Source organism: Aricia agestis, chromosome 17 (genome assembly GCF_905147365.1).
Source record: "Aricia agestis chromosome 17, ilAriAges1.1, whole genome shotgun sequence".
Lineage (NCBI taxonomy): Eukaryota > Metazoa > Arthropoda > Insecta > Lepidoptera > Lycaenidae > Aricia > Aricia agestis.
The window spans coordinates 4,929,196-4,943,760 of record NC_056422.1 but is presented as its reverse complement, the minus strand read 5'-3'; the positions used below and the strand labels follow the sequence as shown (position 1 = coordinate 4,943,760).

Sequence of the window (14,565 nt, the reverse complement as noted above, 5' to 3'; positions counted from 1 at the left end):
AACCGGCCACCGTCACCAAAACCGATGTGGCAGTTATTATTATTATTATCAGACCCAAAACGAAACCTTTCAATTCAATTTTGATTTAATAAAGTTCAATTTTACATTCAGATTTTTAAATTAAACCATCCTACATCCGTTCGTTTCATATAACGTTTGATGATTGTCGGCGGATTACTTCGGCGATGTTATCGACAATTTCGGTTCGATTCCAGCTCGGTTTCCGTCCGCTTATCTGCCCACTGGGCTGGATACAATGCGTATATCGACAGGCCATCATATAATAACATAGGGGATATAACATAATAATATACGTATGTAGTTTACTGGTGTTTTGCGAATGTAACAGATACTAGTAAAAATATTATGAAGTACGTGTTTTATAAAACTTGATATTAAAAGCCTTGATTTACTGCACATGGTTCCACAATGGGCATTGTCCATTTTTTTTTTAATTTTGCTCATTACAAAAACATTTCGAAGAATAAGGTCAGTGATCGTTTTTCTGTATATAAACGAAAAATATACCCATTAGTTACTTATATTTTTGAACAAATATGTTTAATCTTTGTTTGACCTTCAATGGCGTTAAATTAGCAATAAATTCGACCAACATTACGTTTCGAACTTTTGGTAAGCTTCTCGTATCAGCTTTCACATAATAAGAACTTGCATTTGACGAACCAGCCATTATAAATAAGATTGAAAGGAAATTTAAAACATACTCAGAGGTCAATTGTCCGCCGATGATGACGTCAGAGCGAAACTTTAAAAAATTATTGAGAAAAAACTAGCCAATGAATTTCAAAATTATTTAATTTATATTCTTAAAATACCCTATTTTAACGAAAAAAATTATAAAAAGTACATGTGATTTTTTTTGGACACTGCCCATTACAAAAATTTTAATCACAGGACTCATATTATAATGGAACTATATTGGACCTATTGTGATGATATTTGGAACTTATTCAATAGAATATAACGGTTGAATTAGATAGGCTACTTTATTATGAAAAAATTATACATTTACCGTAGAACTTACTTTTAGCATAGTGACTTTCGAGTAACAATTATAAAGATATTTATACAGATACAGTAATGCTGAGTAAGAAACTAAATTATATTCGAACAAGATGTTCCCGTTTCGGATTTGCGTAATTTCAGAATATTCATTTCGTAATTTTAGGGAATTTTGTATACTTTTAATCTGGTTGGGCGAAGCAGTTTTTATAAAAGTAAATATACGCTTATTTTTTGTACCTTTTCTGCAAAATTAGTCTTGTATCCGAAATTTTTGTTGATCTGACGAAAAATAATTTCGTTCGCACGGTATATTTTATCAGGGTGATTGTACATTTTATAAAATAAATACCAAAAATATTATATTGGCGATCTACAACCGGTAAGGTGTATTATATTTCTTCGCTTCATTCTTCGATATATAATTAACCAAACGTAGTACCTTTGTATATCTGCTTGGCAATCGCGTTTTTTTAAAGACTTATGTAGGTAAGTTGAAAAATTACACGCTCGTTCGATCACACGGCGTAAGTTGGTAAGTTCGTTTGATCATTTAATATTAAGTATTACAAAACAACTATTAGGATAAACCACCACTTCAAGATGTCTTGTTAAAAACACTGATGTATAAATTAATAACATGCGTTAAGGTAATAATAAATTATAAAGAAAACCTGGGCCGTGATGAACCAGACCTAGATTAATTATTAACTTGATACAAACAGTTTACAAGAGAGAAAAATAGAATAAGGGTAAATAGCAAATAGGACCCAAAATTGACAAAAATTCAACTAAATTACAATCGTCAGTCCGATGTTCCAAATTTAGATGCTACAATGCCTCAGACAGACATAGATAGATAGGCGTCTGCGTATCTGTCTGTCTGTCTACCTATCTATCCTATCTAGATAGATAGGTAGACAGATAGACAAACAGATATACAGACAGATAGATAAACATACAGATAGACAGACAGACAAATCAAAGGGGTATGAAGATTTTGGCCGACCGACTTTCGGTAAATGTGTTTTTTCGTGTTCACGATTATTTTTTTCAAAAATGGATAGCTAACATCAATACAAACAAAAAATAATCTTAGACAAAACCACGTAAAGAGTCACATTTCGAAGATATGAGTTGCTAAAGTTTTACTAATTTAAGATATTGCAAATTTGGCAGTTCAAATCTTCGAAATGTGACACCTTACGCGATTTTGTCCAAGATTATTTTTTGTTTCAAGTATCAATGATGTTAGCTATCCATTTTGGAAATATTAGTGAACGCGAAAAAACACACTTAGCGGACAGTAGGTCGGCCAGGCTCCATACAAAAATCTTCATACCCCTTTAGAACACCCCTTTTTCACTAGGGGTAAAAAAATGTTTCAATGTAGCCTCATTATTTACGTTTCAGTGCCCCTAACAAATCGCCCTCGAAACAGTCTCAATAACTCACCCAGAACGGTTTTTTTTTTCAAATCCGATTACCCAACATTTATTTGAATTAAATTTCTTATAAAAGGCTTTTGATAGGACCGATTGATGTAGACATTTTAATTCTGTTACTGCTTTTAGTGCTTATCCAATCGAATTTGTTCTTTTTAATCTATAAGCTCTTTTGAAGCTTAATTTAAAAGTTAATGATTCTAATTCTCGACGAAAAAGGGAAAAGAATTAATTAATTAATCTTTGGAAACATTTTTTGAGATAGACTAAGAGCTTAAGACCCAGTTTCATCAAGCAATGTTAAATAAATAATGGCTTGTTAAATCAGTAAACGGCCTGTTAGAGCTATCGAGCGTTCCACCATACGCTAATGTCATGTCAAATCGCCTAACACGGTGTTAAATTATTTTAATTCCTGCTGGAGAGGTCCGTTAAATATATAACAGGCCGTTATAATAGTCAAAACAACAACTGTCAAAGACAATATCCAATATCAATAAAAGAATCTGTTTAGACTTTTGAGTGTTTCCGCCATGTTTCGCCACATCCTTACATATTATTTATTATTTTTCATGTTATGCATAATTATTTATTTTCATTCTGTCAAAAATTCAGCCCTCGGATTTTCCTTGACATTGCAAATACACTGACTTGTATCAAAATTACCAAACCGAAATAAGTAAATAAAAGTTTGTATCATGATTCATGTTTTCAGCTTTGACAGATCATAATTATTAACCTGGTAAATTAAAAAGAACTATTGTAGTGTAAGAAATGTATGTGATCAGTGATATTTTAATTTGGTCGTATTATCTACCAGATGACGTATTATACGAATAAGGTGAAAATGACACATTACGGCCAACATGTCGTATTAAACTTGTACATTGCAATTTCGTCGCCTTATAACAAGAACGAACGAATTGAATGTTATTCACTCGTTGTTCACTTAACATTGCATTTACTAATCCGCTGTTAAATTTTTACTGTGGGACATAAGTATTTTAACAGTCTGTTTAATTTTCCAAGGTCCGTTAAGTAATGCCTTGTTAGGATTTAACAAACAGAGGTTGGTGAAATTGGGTCTTACTCTTAGTCATAAAGTAATAGAGTAACAAAAGAAAAAGCGGAATAGAGTAACAATCTCGAGCTGTCAAACGAAACCGAAATTGATTTCATCTATGTGTAAAAATATGTGTACGTATACACTTGCACAAGCATGATTGAACATGATTTCTATGAGATTAAATTGTCAACGTGCGGCACGTGCCGACTGGACGTCAAAAAAAGAGTGCTGCTGTCATGTATCACACGTCTCCTTTTACCACGCAGTGTTACTGATAGTGACATCTCTCTTGCTCAGGCCTTTGTTTCTCTATTCCGCTAGGTATAGGTATTAACTTTATGCTCTTAGTCTGTCTAAAAAACAAAATGAGTAAATGAAGTGTAGAGGTACCAGACAGACAGGCTCTCGTATGTCCGTCAGTCCGTTTTTGTCTTACTCCTCAAACCACCAAAGCAATTTTAATAAAATACATATTTTCCAAATTTTTTCCTGTATAGAGCTGATATCGTGTCAGTACCTGCAAGTCCAAAAAATAAAGAATAGCTTCATCACGGCAAAATATACAGTTTTCAATAAAAATCAATTCAACCAACGCGACAAGTTACAATTAGTAAATTAAGACTTAATGTTGCCCGTATTAAGTAAGTTAGTAATTAGTACTTGGTCAGTTTAACATGTCCTTCGTTAAGATTATAAAGCATGCGGATACGCATGATCTATTACATTCATACTAATATTATATGTCCGTCTGTTACCTCTTCACGCCCAAACTGCTGAACTGATTTTGCTGAAATTTGGTAGAGATACTGTTAAGGACATAGGTTATTTTATTCCCGCGCGATCTAAATAAATAAAAGGTTTTTCGTAGTTACTGCTGTTAATCCTGTGTTAAGGAGTTGCACTTGGAGGGCCAGTAACCGTTCAAAAATGTAGAAAATCATATACACATTACACACACAAAATGCTGTAAAAGTTTCGACCGTAAAAATAGGTGAGGGCCCTCCATAGGCAATACGACCTGGGTCCTGGAATGTACACTTGTGACAAGCGGCGATGGAATTTGCGCTAAAATTGAAAGCGTTAACGCAAAGTTTTAACCTTAACGTGGTTAGGTATTGGAATTTTTCTGAAATAGAAGTTTGGTATTGTTGAGAATTTCCAAAAAAAAACGTTTTTATTTCTATAAAATATTAGTAACCTAACTATAGATGTTGCCAGCAAATTCGTTTGTGTAATTTTTTGTTATTTGCGCGACTATTTCCTTTCCATAATTCACATTGTTTTCTTTAACGAAATGACATGAAAATTGATGTATGTAGAAGTAACAAAAATTCAGATACAATCTATATATATAAAACTCAAAGGTGACTGACTGATTGACATAGTGATCTATCAACGCACAGCCCAAACCACTGGACGGATCGGGCTGAAATTTTGCATGCAGGTAGATGTTATGACGTAGGCATCCGCTAAGAAAGGATTTTGATAAATTCCAACCCCAAGGGGTTCAAATAGGGGATGAAAGTTTGTATATAATAATACTTCTTAACGCGAGCGAAGCCGCGGGCAAAAGCTCGTTTAATATTGACGTGGGAGAGCCATGCTTCGGCACGAATGGGCCAGCTCGACCGGAGAGATACCACGTCCTCACAGAAAACCGGCGTGAAACAGCGCTTCCGCTGTGTTTCGCCGAGTAAGTGAGTTTACCGGAGGCCCAATCCCCTACCCTTTTCTTTTCCCTACCCTCCCCTATTCCCTTCCCTACCCTCCCTATTACCCCTTAGAAGGCCGGCAACGCACCTGCAGCACCTGCTTTCCATCAGGTGACCCGTTTGCTCGTTTGCCCCCTTATTTCATAAAAAAAAAAAAATAGAAAATACTATGGGAATAAGCGTAGAGGCTGCAACGCACTTAGAAAACTTCGATATCGCGATAGAGGAATGTAAGGCGAATTGTGGGTACCGCTACATTCAAACCACAACATTTTCTTAGCTACAACTCAGAAAACACAAGAGCGTTCCAATCGAACTGATATATTAATTTATATTCCATTACATACAATTACTTCAGAATAAATCAAGCATTTTACCGCAAACTTTTCACTTGGTAGCGGCCATCTTGGCGGTTACACGTATCAGCAAACATGTCAACAGACGTTTTCACAACTACCCGCTATTTACTTGATGTGGGTCAGCTCGTGAACTGTATTATTGAGATATTTTCTGAAATATCGCCTGGCATTCGACATATCTGGAATATTTCATTTAGAATAGGGAATATTACACAAAGATCGGTCGGAGGCGATCCTAGCACATGCAGTAAATAATCCGACCAAAATCCTACATGTTACACGTCATATCAGATTGACAGAAACTTTGTCAAACGTCGAACAAAACGATGTTTACTGTCTATACTGGTGTTGCCTCTAGCGTGAACACATTGCAGTAAAATATCCTATTGGTTGTACAAGATCTTTTGCTTAATACCTACTCACATAGGGTTTTGCTAGATAGTTTTACTCCAAATTACCATTATTAGCAATAACCACCGTGTGGACCGCAAAACTGACAGCTCGAAGGTTCGCTTCGAGCCGGCTCGTTGGAATGAAATATTATGTCAAATATGTCATTTCCTTCGATTCGGAGTTAAACTATCGCGCAAAACCGTATGTGAGTACTTAGCATTAGAGAGGCTCGCAGTTAACAGGGTATAAATTAGCCTTTATCCTTTCCTGGGACATAAAGTATCTTTATGAGTGTTTAGACTCATAAGACTTCTCTTATGAGTCTTCTCTTAGACTCATAGAGCTAACTATAATAGCCATTCTCAAAGTGTGCTCCGCGTCGGACTCGGTTGTAGGATATTCGCGAGCGATATATAAATTTCAGACATGTCATTTTAATAATTTAAATATGTCATCAGACACCAGCATGGAGGCAATTTATTCAAAGGAAAAACATTAAATTTTTGGGGTCAAAAATGTTACTTCTGAAAGAAGAGCTATAATTGCTCTATAGTCTATAATCCATCTAATATATAAAAATCTCGTGTCACGGGGTCCGTGGTTGAACACCTCAGAAATTCAGATTTTCATGATTCTTAGCGAGCATATCGGCTAGGGTTGAGAATCGGACAACATCTACATTTTATATTGATAAGTGCATTTGTTGAATAAATAATAGTAAATTATTACTTAACTCGAGACTGACGGCGACCATTGTTTGTGCGTCGGGATAGCGATGGACGTTGCCATGGTGCCATGCTTGTTTAGTCACTTCAATAAAATAACATGGGCGAAACACTTTATATGGCAAAACAACGTTTGCTCGGATTGATAGTATACTATAATATTATGTTTGTAACTCAGACATCACACAAGTTACCAACGTATTGGGGCCAATTAAACTCGCCCCAAGTTGCCTTCAATTAGTGTTATAATGGGACCTCTGTACTCGGTTGTACCCAAAGAATATGTCATTGTCTATTAACATCATAATCTACGTCCCAAATACTGATTAGTACAGCCGCAGTACAAAGTGTTTTGAAGTAAAAACTTCTTTAACGGCATGGTTTTCAGGGTAACTTTTAAGAGGGCGATAGAAAAAATTAAACGTCGTCCTTCTCTCTTCATACTCACGCCGGTCTTTCATATGCCAGGTGAAAAAGAACGACGCGGAATCATCGCTAAGTTAGTTTTTTCTTAATAACTCGATAAATATAATTTTTTTTTTTTTTTTATGAAATAAGGGGGCAAACGAGCAAACGGGTCACCTGATGGAAAGCAACTTCCGTCGCCCATGGACACTCGTAGCATCAGAAGAGCTGCAGGTGCGTTGCCGGCCTTTGAAGAGGGAATAGGGTAATAGGGGAGGGTAGGGATGGGAAGGGAAGGGAATAGGGGAGGGTAGGAAAGGGAATAGGGTAGGGGATTGGGCCTCCGGTAAACTCACTCACTCGGCGAAACACAGCGCAAGCGCTGTTTCACGCCGGTTTTCTGTGAGAACGTGGTATTTCTCCGGTCGAGCCGGCCCATTCGTGCCGAAGCATGGCTCTCCCACGTATCCGCCAAGTCCGTGTCTCAATGATAGAATTTTATACAATGTGTTAAAATATTAACTTAGTTTAATGCACGGTTACGGCAATATATGAAAAATTCGTGAAAATTAGATGCATTTTTGTGATTTTTTTCTATCGAGAAAATTTTAAGATTAAGATCGTGTTTTTGCTCAGATCGAATTCTCGAAAATATAATGTAGTGTCTTGTGTTTGAGCTTATTTTCAAGTGTAAAATTGAATTATAAAATCGTCAATTTAGGGTTAGTCGCCCCCTTAAGGACAGATTTACTTTTCAGGATCATGAAAATTGTAAATATTGCGTTAGAATAGGTGGATCGAAAATTATAAGACGGAGAGTCTGCCAGCGCGGCGCAAGAGAGGAAGCAATGTTTCAAAAAACACTACATTATTTTTACCGCGACATGCTTTGTAGCAATATATCGAATGAAAACATAATAACAAGAAATAATTTTCAAATGTTAAGCTCTTTCCTTTCTTCTGATTAATTTTCTTTGCGGGTCCCAAGACATATTTAGCATGTCGGGCACCCTGAAATCATAATATTTTCGTGGTTGGTTAACCGTGTTTATCCTGGCCACTCAGTTGCATAAGTCGGGATGTGTGGTGGGTCGCTTCCCGTTTTAAAAATAGCTTTAAGTTTCAAAACCTCATTTTCTGATCAAACAAGAAGTAGGACTCCGGAAAAGCCTCCCAAAATCCCAATCTCAAATAGGCTACAATAGCTCTTCCACCTCTCAGGTAATTATCCCGCTCCCGGCGGACTGGGCGTTTTGCATAAACGCCTGCACGCCTCATGTTTATTCAGCGTCCAAACACTGCTCTATTTCTTTCACGAATATTACTTGATGATGCGTTTTATTGGTGCCTAAAACACGTGTTTATTACATAGGCTACGTCTTCTTCTAGATCGTTTAACGAAGCTTTATGGCTATATGCACATATTTTGTACAATATCCACCAATGTAAGTTTGTTTTCTCAGTTTGATATTTCATTTCAACTTGAACTTCGGTTAAGTTTTGATGCCAACTTGATATCACAATAGACATAACTACCAGTAGTTCGACTGCAAAGAAACGGACAGGTTTTAATATCTGTAAAATTCGTCGGGTTTCACTAGGATTATGAACGGAATGTGCCTCGCGCTGGCTGATAAAATTTATTTTTAAATATTTAAAATAAAGATTTCAAAATTGGAGTCTGACAATTTTATTCGCATGTGCCAAAACACAAACAACAATACGACCAAAGAGGAACACGTCCATCGAATATGTCATAGTTTTAAATTCGTAGGTAACAATTTAACAGCCCTAGCGACGATTTCCGTCATAATACGTCAAATTTAAAAATTTCAACATCAGTTCTAAGTCGGCATACTCTATCATTCTGTCTACTCTGTTGATATCGCGAAACTACAAAATGATACTCTCATATTAAAACGTCAAAACAGCATTTAAATTATAATAGGTCAAAATTGCAAAAATCGTTTGAAGTATGATTGACGTATAAGATAACATCCATACTAATATTATGAATGCGAAAGTGTGTCTGTCTGTCCGTCTGTCTGTCTGTCAGTTACCTCTTCACGTTCAAACCGCTGAACCAATTTTGCTGAAATTTGGCATGGTGATACTTTGAGTCACATGAAAAACATAGGATACTTTTTATCCCGGAAAAATGCATGGTTCCCGCGCGATAAATAAATTTTGGCGCAACGGAGTTGCGGGGGTTATTTAGTAGAGAATAATTCGTACAGGATCAAAGCGGTGTTAATTTAAAATAGCAAAATCGGATTAAGCCCGGCCGCACATTGTCCGAATTCTGATCAGAAACAGTTGAAAGTCGCCGGACCGCCACCCCGCACACTATCCGTAATATCCTTCCGGCGAGTTCGAGCTCACTCGGCTCAGTACAAAATGTAAGAGACAGCGCGGACGTTCAATTGTTTCTGATCAGAAATTTCGGACAATGTGCGGCCGGGCTTAAAGGCTAGATACCAGTGAAATTAGTAGTATTACCCAACTTCGGTCTAACCTAAACAAACCTCACCTAACTCCTATAAACCTGGTAACTTCAAATCGTATAACATTTAACTTCGCATTGACCTTACGGCTTCTAGAACTTGTCGACCCTAGAATCTAGTTTGGTCTTAATCCTAGAGTATATTAAGAGATTTGGCAATTTTAGAATTAATAGATCTACCCCCTTACTAATAAACGCTGTATAAGCTTTGAATAGTTATACAGTGTTTTGTCTTCTTCAATCCAATTAAAAATGTCACTTGTGTGACAGGAACAAAACACTGTATAACTATTCAAAGCTTATACAACGTTTATTAATAAGGGGTCATGCCTCCGAATTTTTATTGTAACTATTAAATGATGGTCACATTTATACAAGTAATGGGATCTCGTCTTCCAGTGCCGGACATTTTTGACAGTTGCTTCTCACTGCCAGACACCAAACTTTCTCAACGTATTAGACGTTCTTACCTCTATGAAGGTCACAAACAGGTAAACTTTCAGCTTCTATAAAATGAGGAAAGTCTATCCGTCGCAGGCTCTTGGTCCATAATCAACTAACCTATTTATCCTTTAACCGCATGTTTGTTCATGAACATTTCTGAGTAAGTTAACAAATCTTTACAGTACCAATCGAATCCACGTTTAACGCTGGGCCCTACTAATTTCTGTTTAACTTGAGTCAAACGGCAGAAGTTTGCTAAACAACTTGAACAGTTTGCGTTTTGTTCCCAAAGTGGATGGGGCCTTTTAAAATGGCTTTATGGGGAAAACTTGGTATCACCCTAACCGAAGGTAAATCCAAGTGTTTCAAATTGGTATTCTCATTTCTCTTAAATGTCAAAACAATGTTTTGAGATTGTTTTTATGAAATAAGGGGGCAAACGAGCAAACAGGTCACCTGATGGAAAGCAACTTCCGTCACCCATGGACACTCGCAGCATCAGGAGAGCTGCGTGCGTTGCCGGCCTTTTAAGAGGGAATAGGGTAATAGGGGAGGGTAGGGAAGGGAATAGTCGAGGGTAGCAAAGGAAATATGGGATGTTAGGGAAGGGAAAAGGGTAGGGGCCTCCGGTAAACTCACTCACTCGGCGAAACACAGCGTAATCTGTTTCACGCCGGTTTTCTGTGAGCCCGTGGTATTTCTCCAGTTGAGCCGGCCCATTCGTGCCGAAGCTTGGCTCTTCCACGTCAATTAAAGGATTGGTGATGCTGAAAATGCATATTATCAAGACAATCCATACTAATATTATAAATCCGGAAGTGTGTCTGTCTGTTACCTCTTCACGCCCAAACCGCTGAACCGATTTTGCTAAAACTTGGTATAGAGATAGTTTGAGGCCCAGGAAAGGACATAGGATAATTTTTATTCCGGAAAAATGTACGATTCCCGCGCGATAAACTAATTTTGTCAAAACGGAGTTGCGGGCATGATCTAGTAAAGAAGTAAAAGAAAATTGAAATCCAATATTGTCTTTTTATTTCTGCTTTGAAAAAGATTAATAATATTGTATCAATTTTCATCCATTCTTTGAAATGTGCCCTTTAAGTGCCTATTCATGAGTTTTCTTTGGTAAATTGTTCCAAATACGAAATCGAGTTACGTTTTTCTTGTCAGTTACAGTAATTGACTGAAATATTGTTTTGGGACAATCTCTATTAGGAATAAATTTTTGTCTCTTTGTTCTGTATGAATATTTTAAGGCTTTTTTCTTTACCTAAGCAGAAGTGGTCATCAAACAGAAATTAGCATCGAAATTTTATCTACATTATGCCCGAGAACAGGTTTTTATCTACTTTTTATAATGATACTAGAAATAGTTCATATGGCAAAACAACGTTTACCGGGTCAGCTAGTCTCACTATAAAAAATTCGCTGTATATAGACCCTGTATAGTTTCTATTTAATACATGTTAAGTTGGAGTCTATTATAAATCAAAGGAGGATTGTATTATCATCACTGACGAGGTATCTGCACTTCCCTAATGCTATATTACCCTCTGATTCCCTAGTGGTAGAAAAGTACAAATACATACCTGCACCCGTAGCATGGCTACAGTAGAAATACGAAAGCTATAGACAAACAGCGGAGATAAACTGAAGGTGCCGTTCCGATATTTACCGCGGCTAGCCGACAATAACCTAATAGTCATGTCTGTACAATTACTTATCCTAAAAACATGATACTATAATTATTGATTACTAGAAAAATGAGGAGAAACATTCAAACATTTGTAAAAATTATTCTTATGTTCCCAGTTAAAATTAAATTCAAACAAATTGGTTAACACGGAAAGATTTAAACTTTCCGGTTAAAAACATAAAGCTGAAGTATTCTAATGAGACTACAATTAACTGGACTTGGACAGTCGTTTGTTAAAAGAAAAGTTTCAGTATTTTTAAGAGCAATAAATTTAATGAATTGGGATTCTGTTGCCAAGGATTTAACATGTCTGGTGTTAATAAAAGCTATATTTTTACACTCTATGAAACCGAACAGTAAATTATGAAAATTATATTTAACAAATAGTATAAAATGGTAAATGAGAAATAAAATAATTGAAATAAGTTGCTAATAGAATTACAATAACTTCATATAACTTCCTGCTGTAAGCTGATCGCACACTTGTCAGCACCCTACGCGCCGCCGCACGTGTCAAACGCACCGCATAGTACACAAAATGCGGCGCGTACGGTGCGGACGAATGTGCGAGGTTTCACGTCATTTCATACAAATCGAAAATGTGGCGCGTACGGAGCAAGCTTGCTGATAAATCTGCGATTACCTTAAGATGTGTTAAATTTGTAAGCTACAAAAACGCTTGAGCCCTGTAATACCTCGATCGTAGTAATCGCAGACACAATACATTTTCAATTGTTATGCGGCAGCCGGGTGCCGCTTGGGGATACGGGTGACTATAGCGGCATGATTTATGCCGCACGGCGAAAATCGACTGTCTAAATGGCAATTCGGCTACGCCGCATGCGGCTCAAGCCGCATGCATGCCCCAAAAGTAGACTGCCAATCGACTTATGCCGCGCGGTCGTTGGCCGCATGCGGCTGGTGACTAAAAGCGACCATGCAAACGCTCAGTCGCAAGCGATCGCTTGCTGCGAATACATAGTTTGTCCGCACTGTAGCCTCACCTTAGTATCTCTTTCTTCATTTTAACTGGTCAATTATTTCTTAAAAAAATGGATTGTCGAACGATTTCAATGCCCCTACGCAACGCGACTGTTTTATTAGTCATTTTCACGCTTAATGAACTAGTCACAAGCGATTTTTGTAGAACTGAGTAAATGAGGTGGCGATTCGTGGCGGTTGGCTTGGACAGGTGATTCGACTTGCCGCGCGACTAAAATCGACCCGTGTAAATTTTTTTTACACGGGTCGATTTTAGGTATACACCGCCTTTAGGTATACACTAGAGTCAAGACTCGCGTAAAAGATACATCATAGATAGTATGTATTTACATAGTCCAGAATAACTCAAACCTATTTTGCATAGGTAGTCGAAAAAATCAACAAGATGATTACGTTTTTCTAACCCCCGCTCAGTAAAACGTGTAATATCGCTCACGACTCGTTAATACGCTATGATATTTATTTTATGCGAAACCTTAATATAATATTTACAGCCGGAGGGCAAAGGGAAGATTCCCGTACCCTTAATGATACCTTACGACTTAAATGTACCTACCCGTGAAGTAGCCAAATGAGAGTTGGGTGAGGCCAAATGAGCGTAATTTGTGAGTTGTGAGTCGCAGAATTTCGGGTAGCAGAAATTCTGCTGCATTCAGTTTCATACAAAAGTCCTGTTTGATTCACACAAGCGTAATTTTGTCAGTCATGATTTGTACGAAAAGATATTTACGCGGCAGAAATTCTGCGACTCACGACTCACAAAATTACGCTCGTTTGGATGCACCGATTATTATCTATCTTCTATATACATATAAAATTCTCGTCTCACAGTGTTTGTGCGCGATCTCCTCCAAAACGGCTACCAACCAACCAATTTTAAGGAAATTAGGCCTGAGAATAGGTTTTTATCTACTTTTTATATTATTGAATACTAGAAATAATATTATGGCAAATCAACATATTTTGCCGGGTCAGCTAGTGATTATGTCGTATTATATTGTATTTACTGCTATCCAATGATGTTGCTGCTATCTATAAAATAGAATGATAAATGAATTTTAAATTTTGTTAGTCTCGCTAAAACTCGGAAAGGGCTGAACGGATTTTGCTCAGTTTAGTCTTGATAACATATTCGTGGAAAAGGTTTATACAGGGTGCAATTAAACCTTCCTGCCAAATTTTTTCCAGGGCTTAGGTATCACTAGGAGAGTCCATTTAACAAAAAAAAATTAGATGTTATTTTTTTTTCAATGACATTTTATCCTATTTAAAATCGTTGCAGAACGGTCACTCGCGGCGCGGGGGAATGAGAGGGGGTAACGCGGGAGAAGCGCGCGCGGGGTCACACACGCGGGGTTTTTTAGGATAACTTTCGGAAGCTATTTCTCAACATTTTAGTACTGAGTAATTATAAAAGAAAAAATACGTGTATTTTTATTTTTAACAAGGATCAATATATCAAAATTTGGCAGGAAGGTTTAATTGCACCCTGTATAAGGAGGAAAAAGAGACGAAATTCACCGGGTCATATTTTTATCTTGGTAAAATATGTATTTATAAAAGTTTGTAATAAATATTATATGAAACTCGGCTGAACTACTTTTCACAAGCCTTGACATTGACAACATAACCTCAAAATCACATTCAATATGGCGGTAGCCAAAAGTAATAACAAAATTCCTATTGTCTTGGTAGTTAATGTGGGGAAAGCAATATATTTTTATGATACGGCATCGAAGCGTCTCGAATGATGTCGTTTCCGTTATTATTTTCTGATAGCAACTTTAAT

General features: G+C 36.9%; 1 long non-coding RNA gene across 1 annotated transcript; it reads right to left on the bottom strand.

Annotated features, from left to right (window-relative positions):
• Positions 1-492: 492 nt before the first annotated feature.
• Positions 493-10,174, bottom strand: LOC121735604. The gene is made up of 3 exons (XR_006036890.1): positions 10,102-10,174; positions 9,650-9,653; positions 493-505 (listed from the first exon to the last, which is right to left on the bottom strand). It is a non-coding gene; the product is annotated as an uncharacterized LOC121735604 (long non-coding RNA).
• Between the last annotated feature and the right edge of the window lie 4,391 nt (positions 10,175-14,565).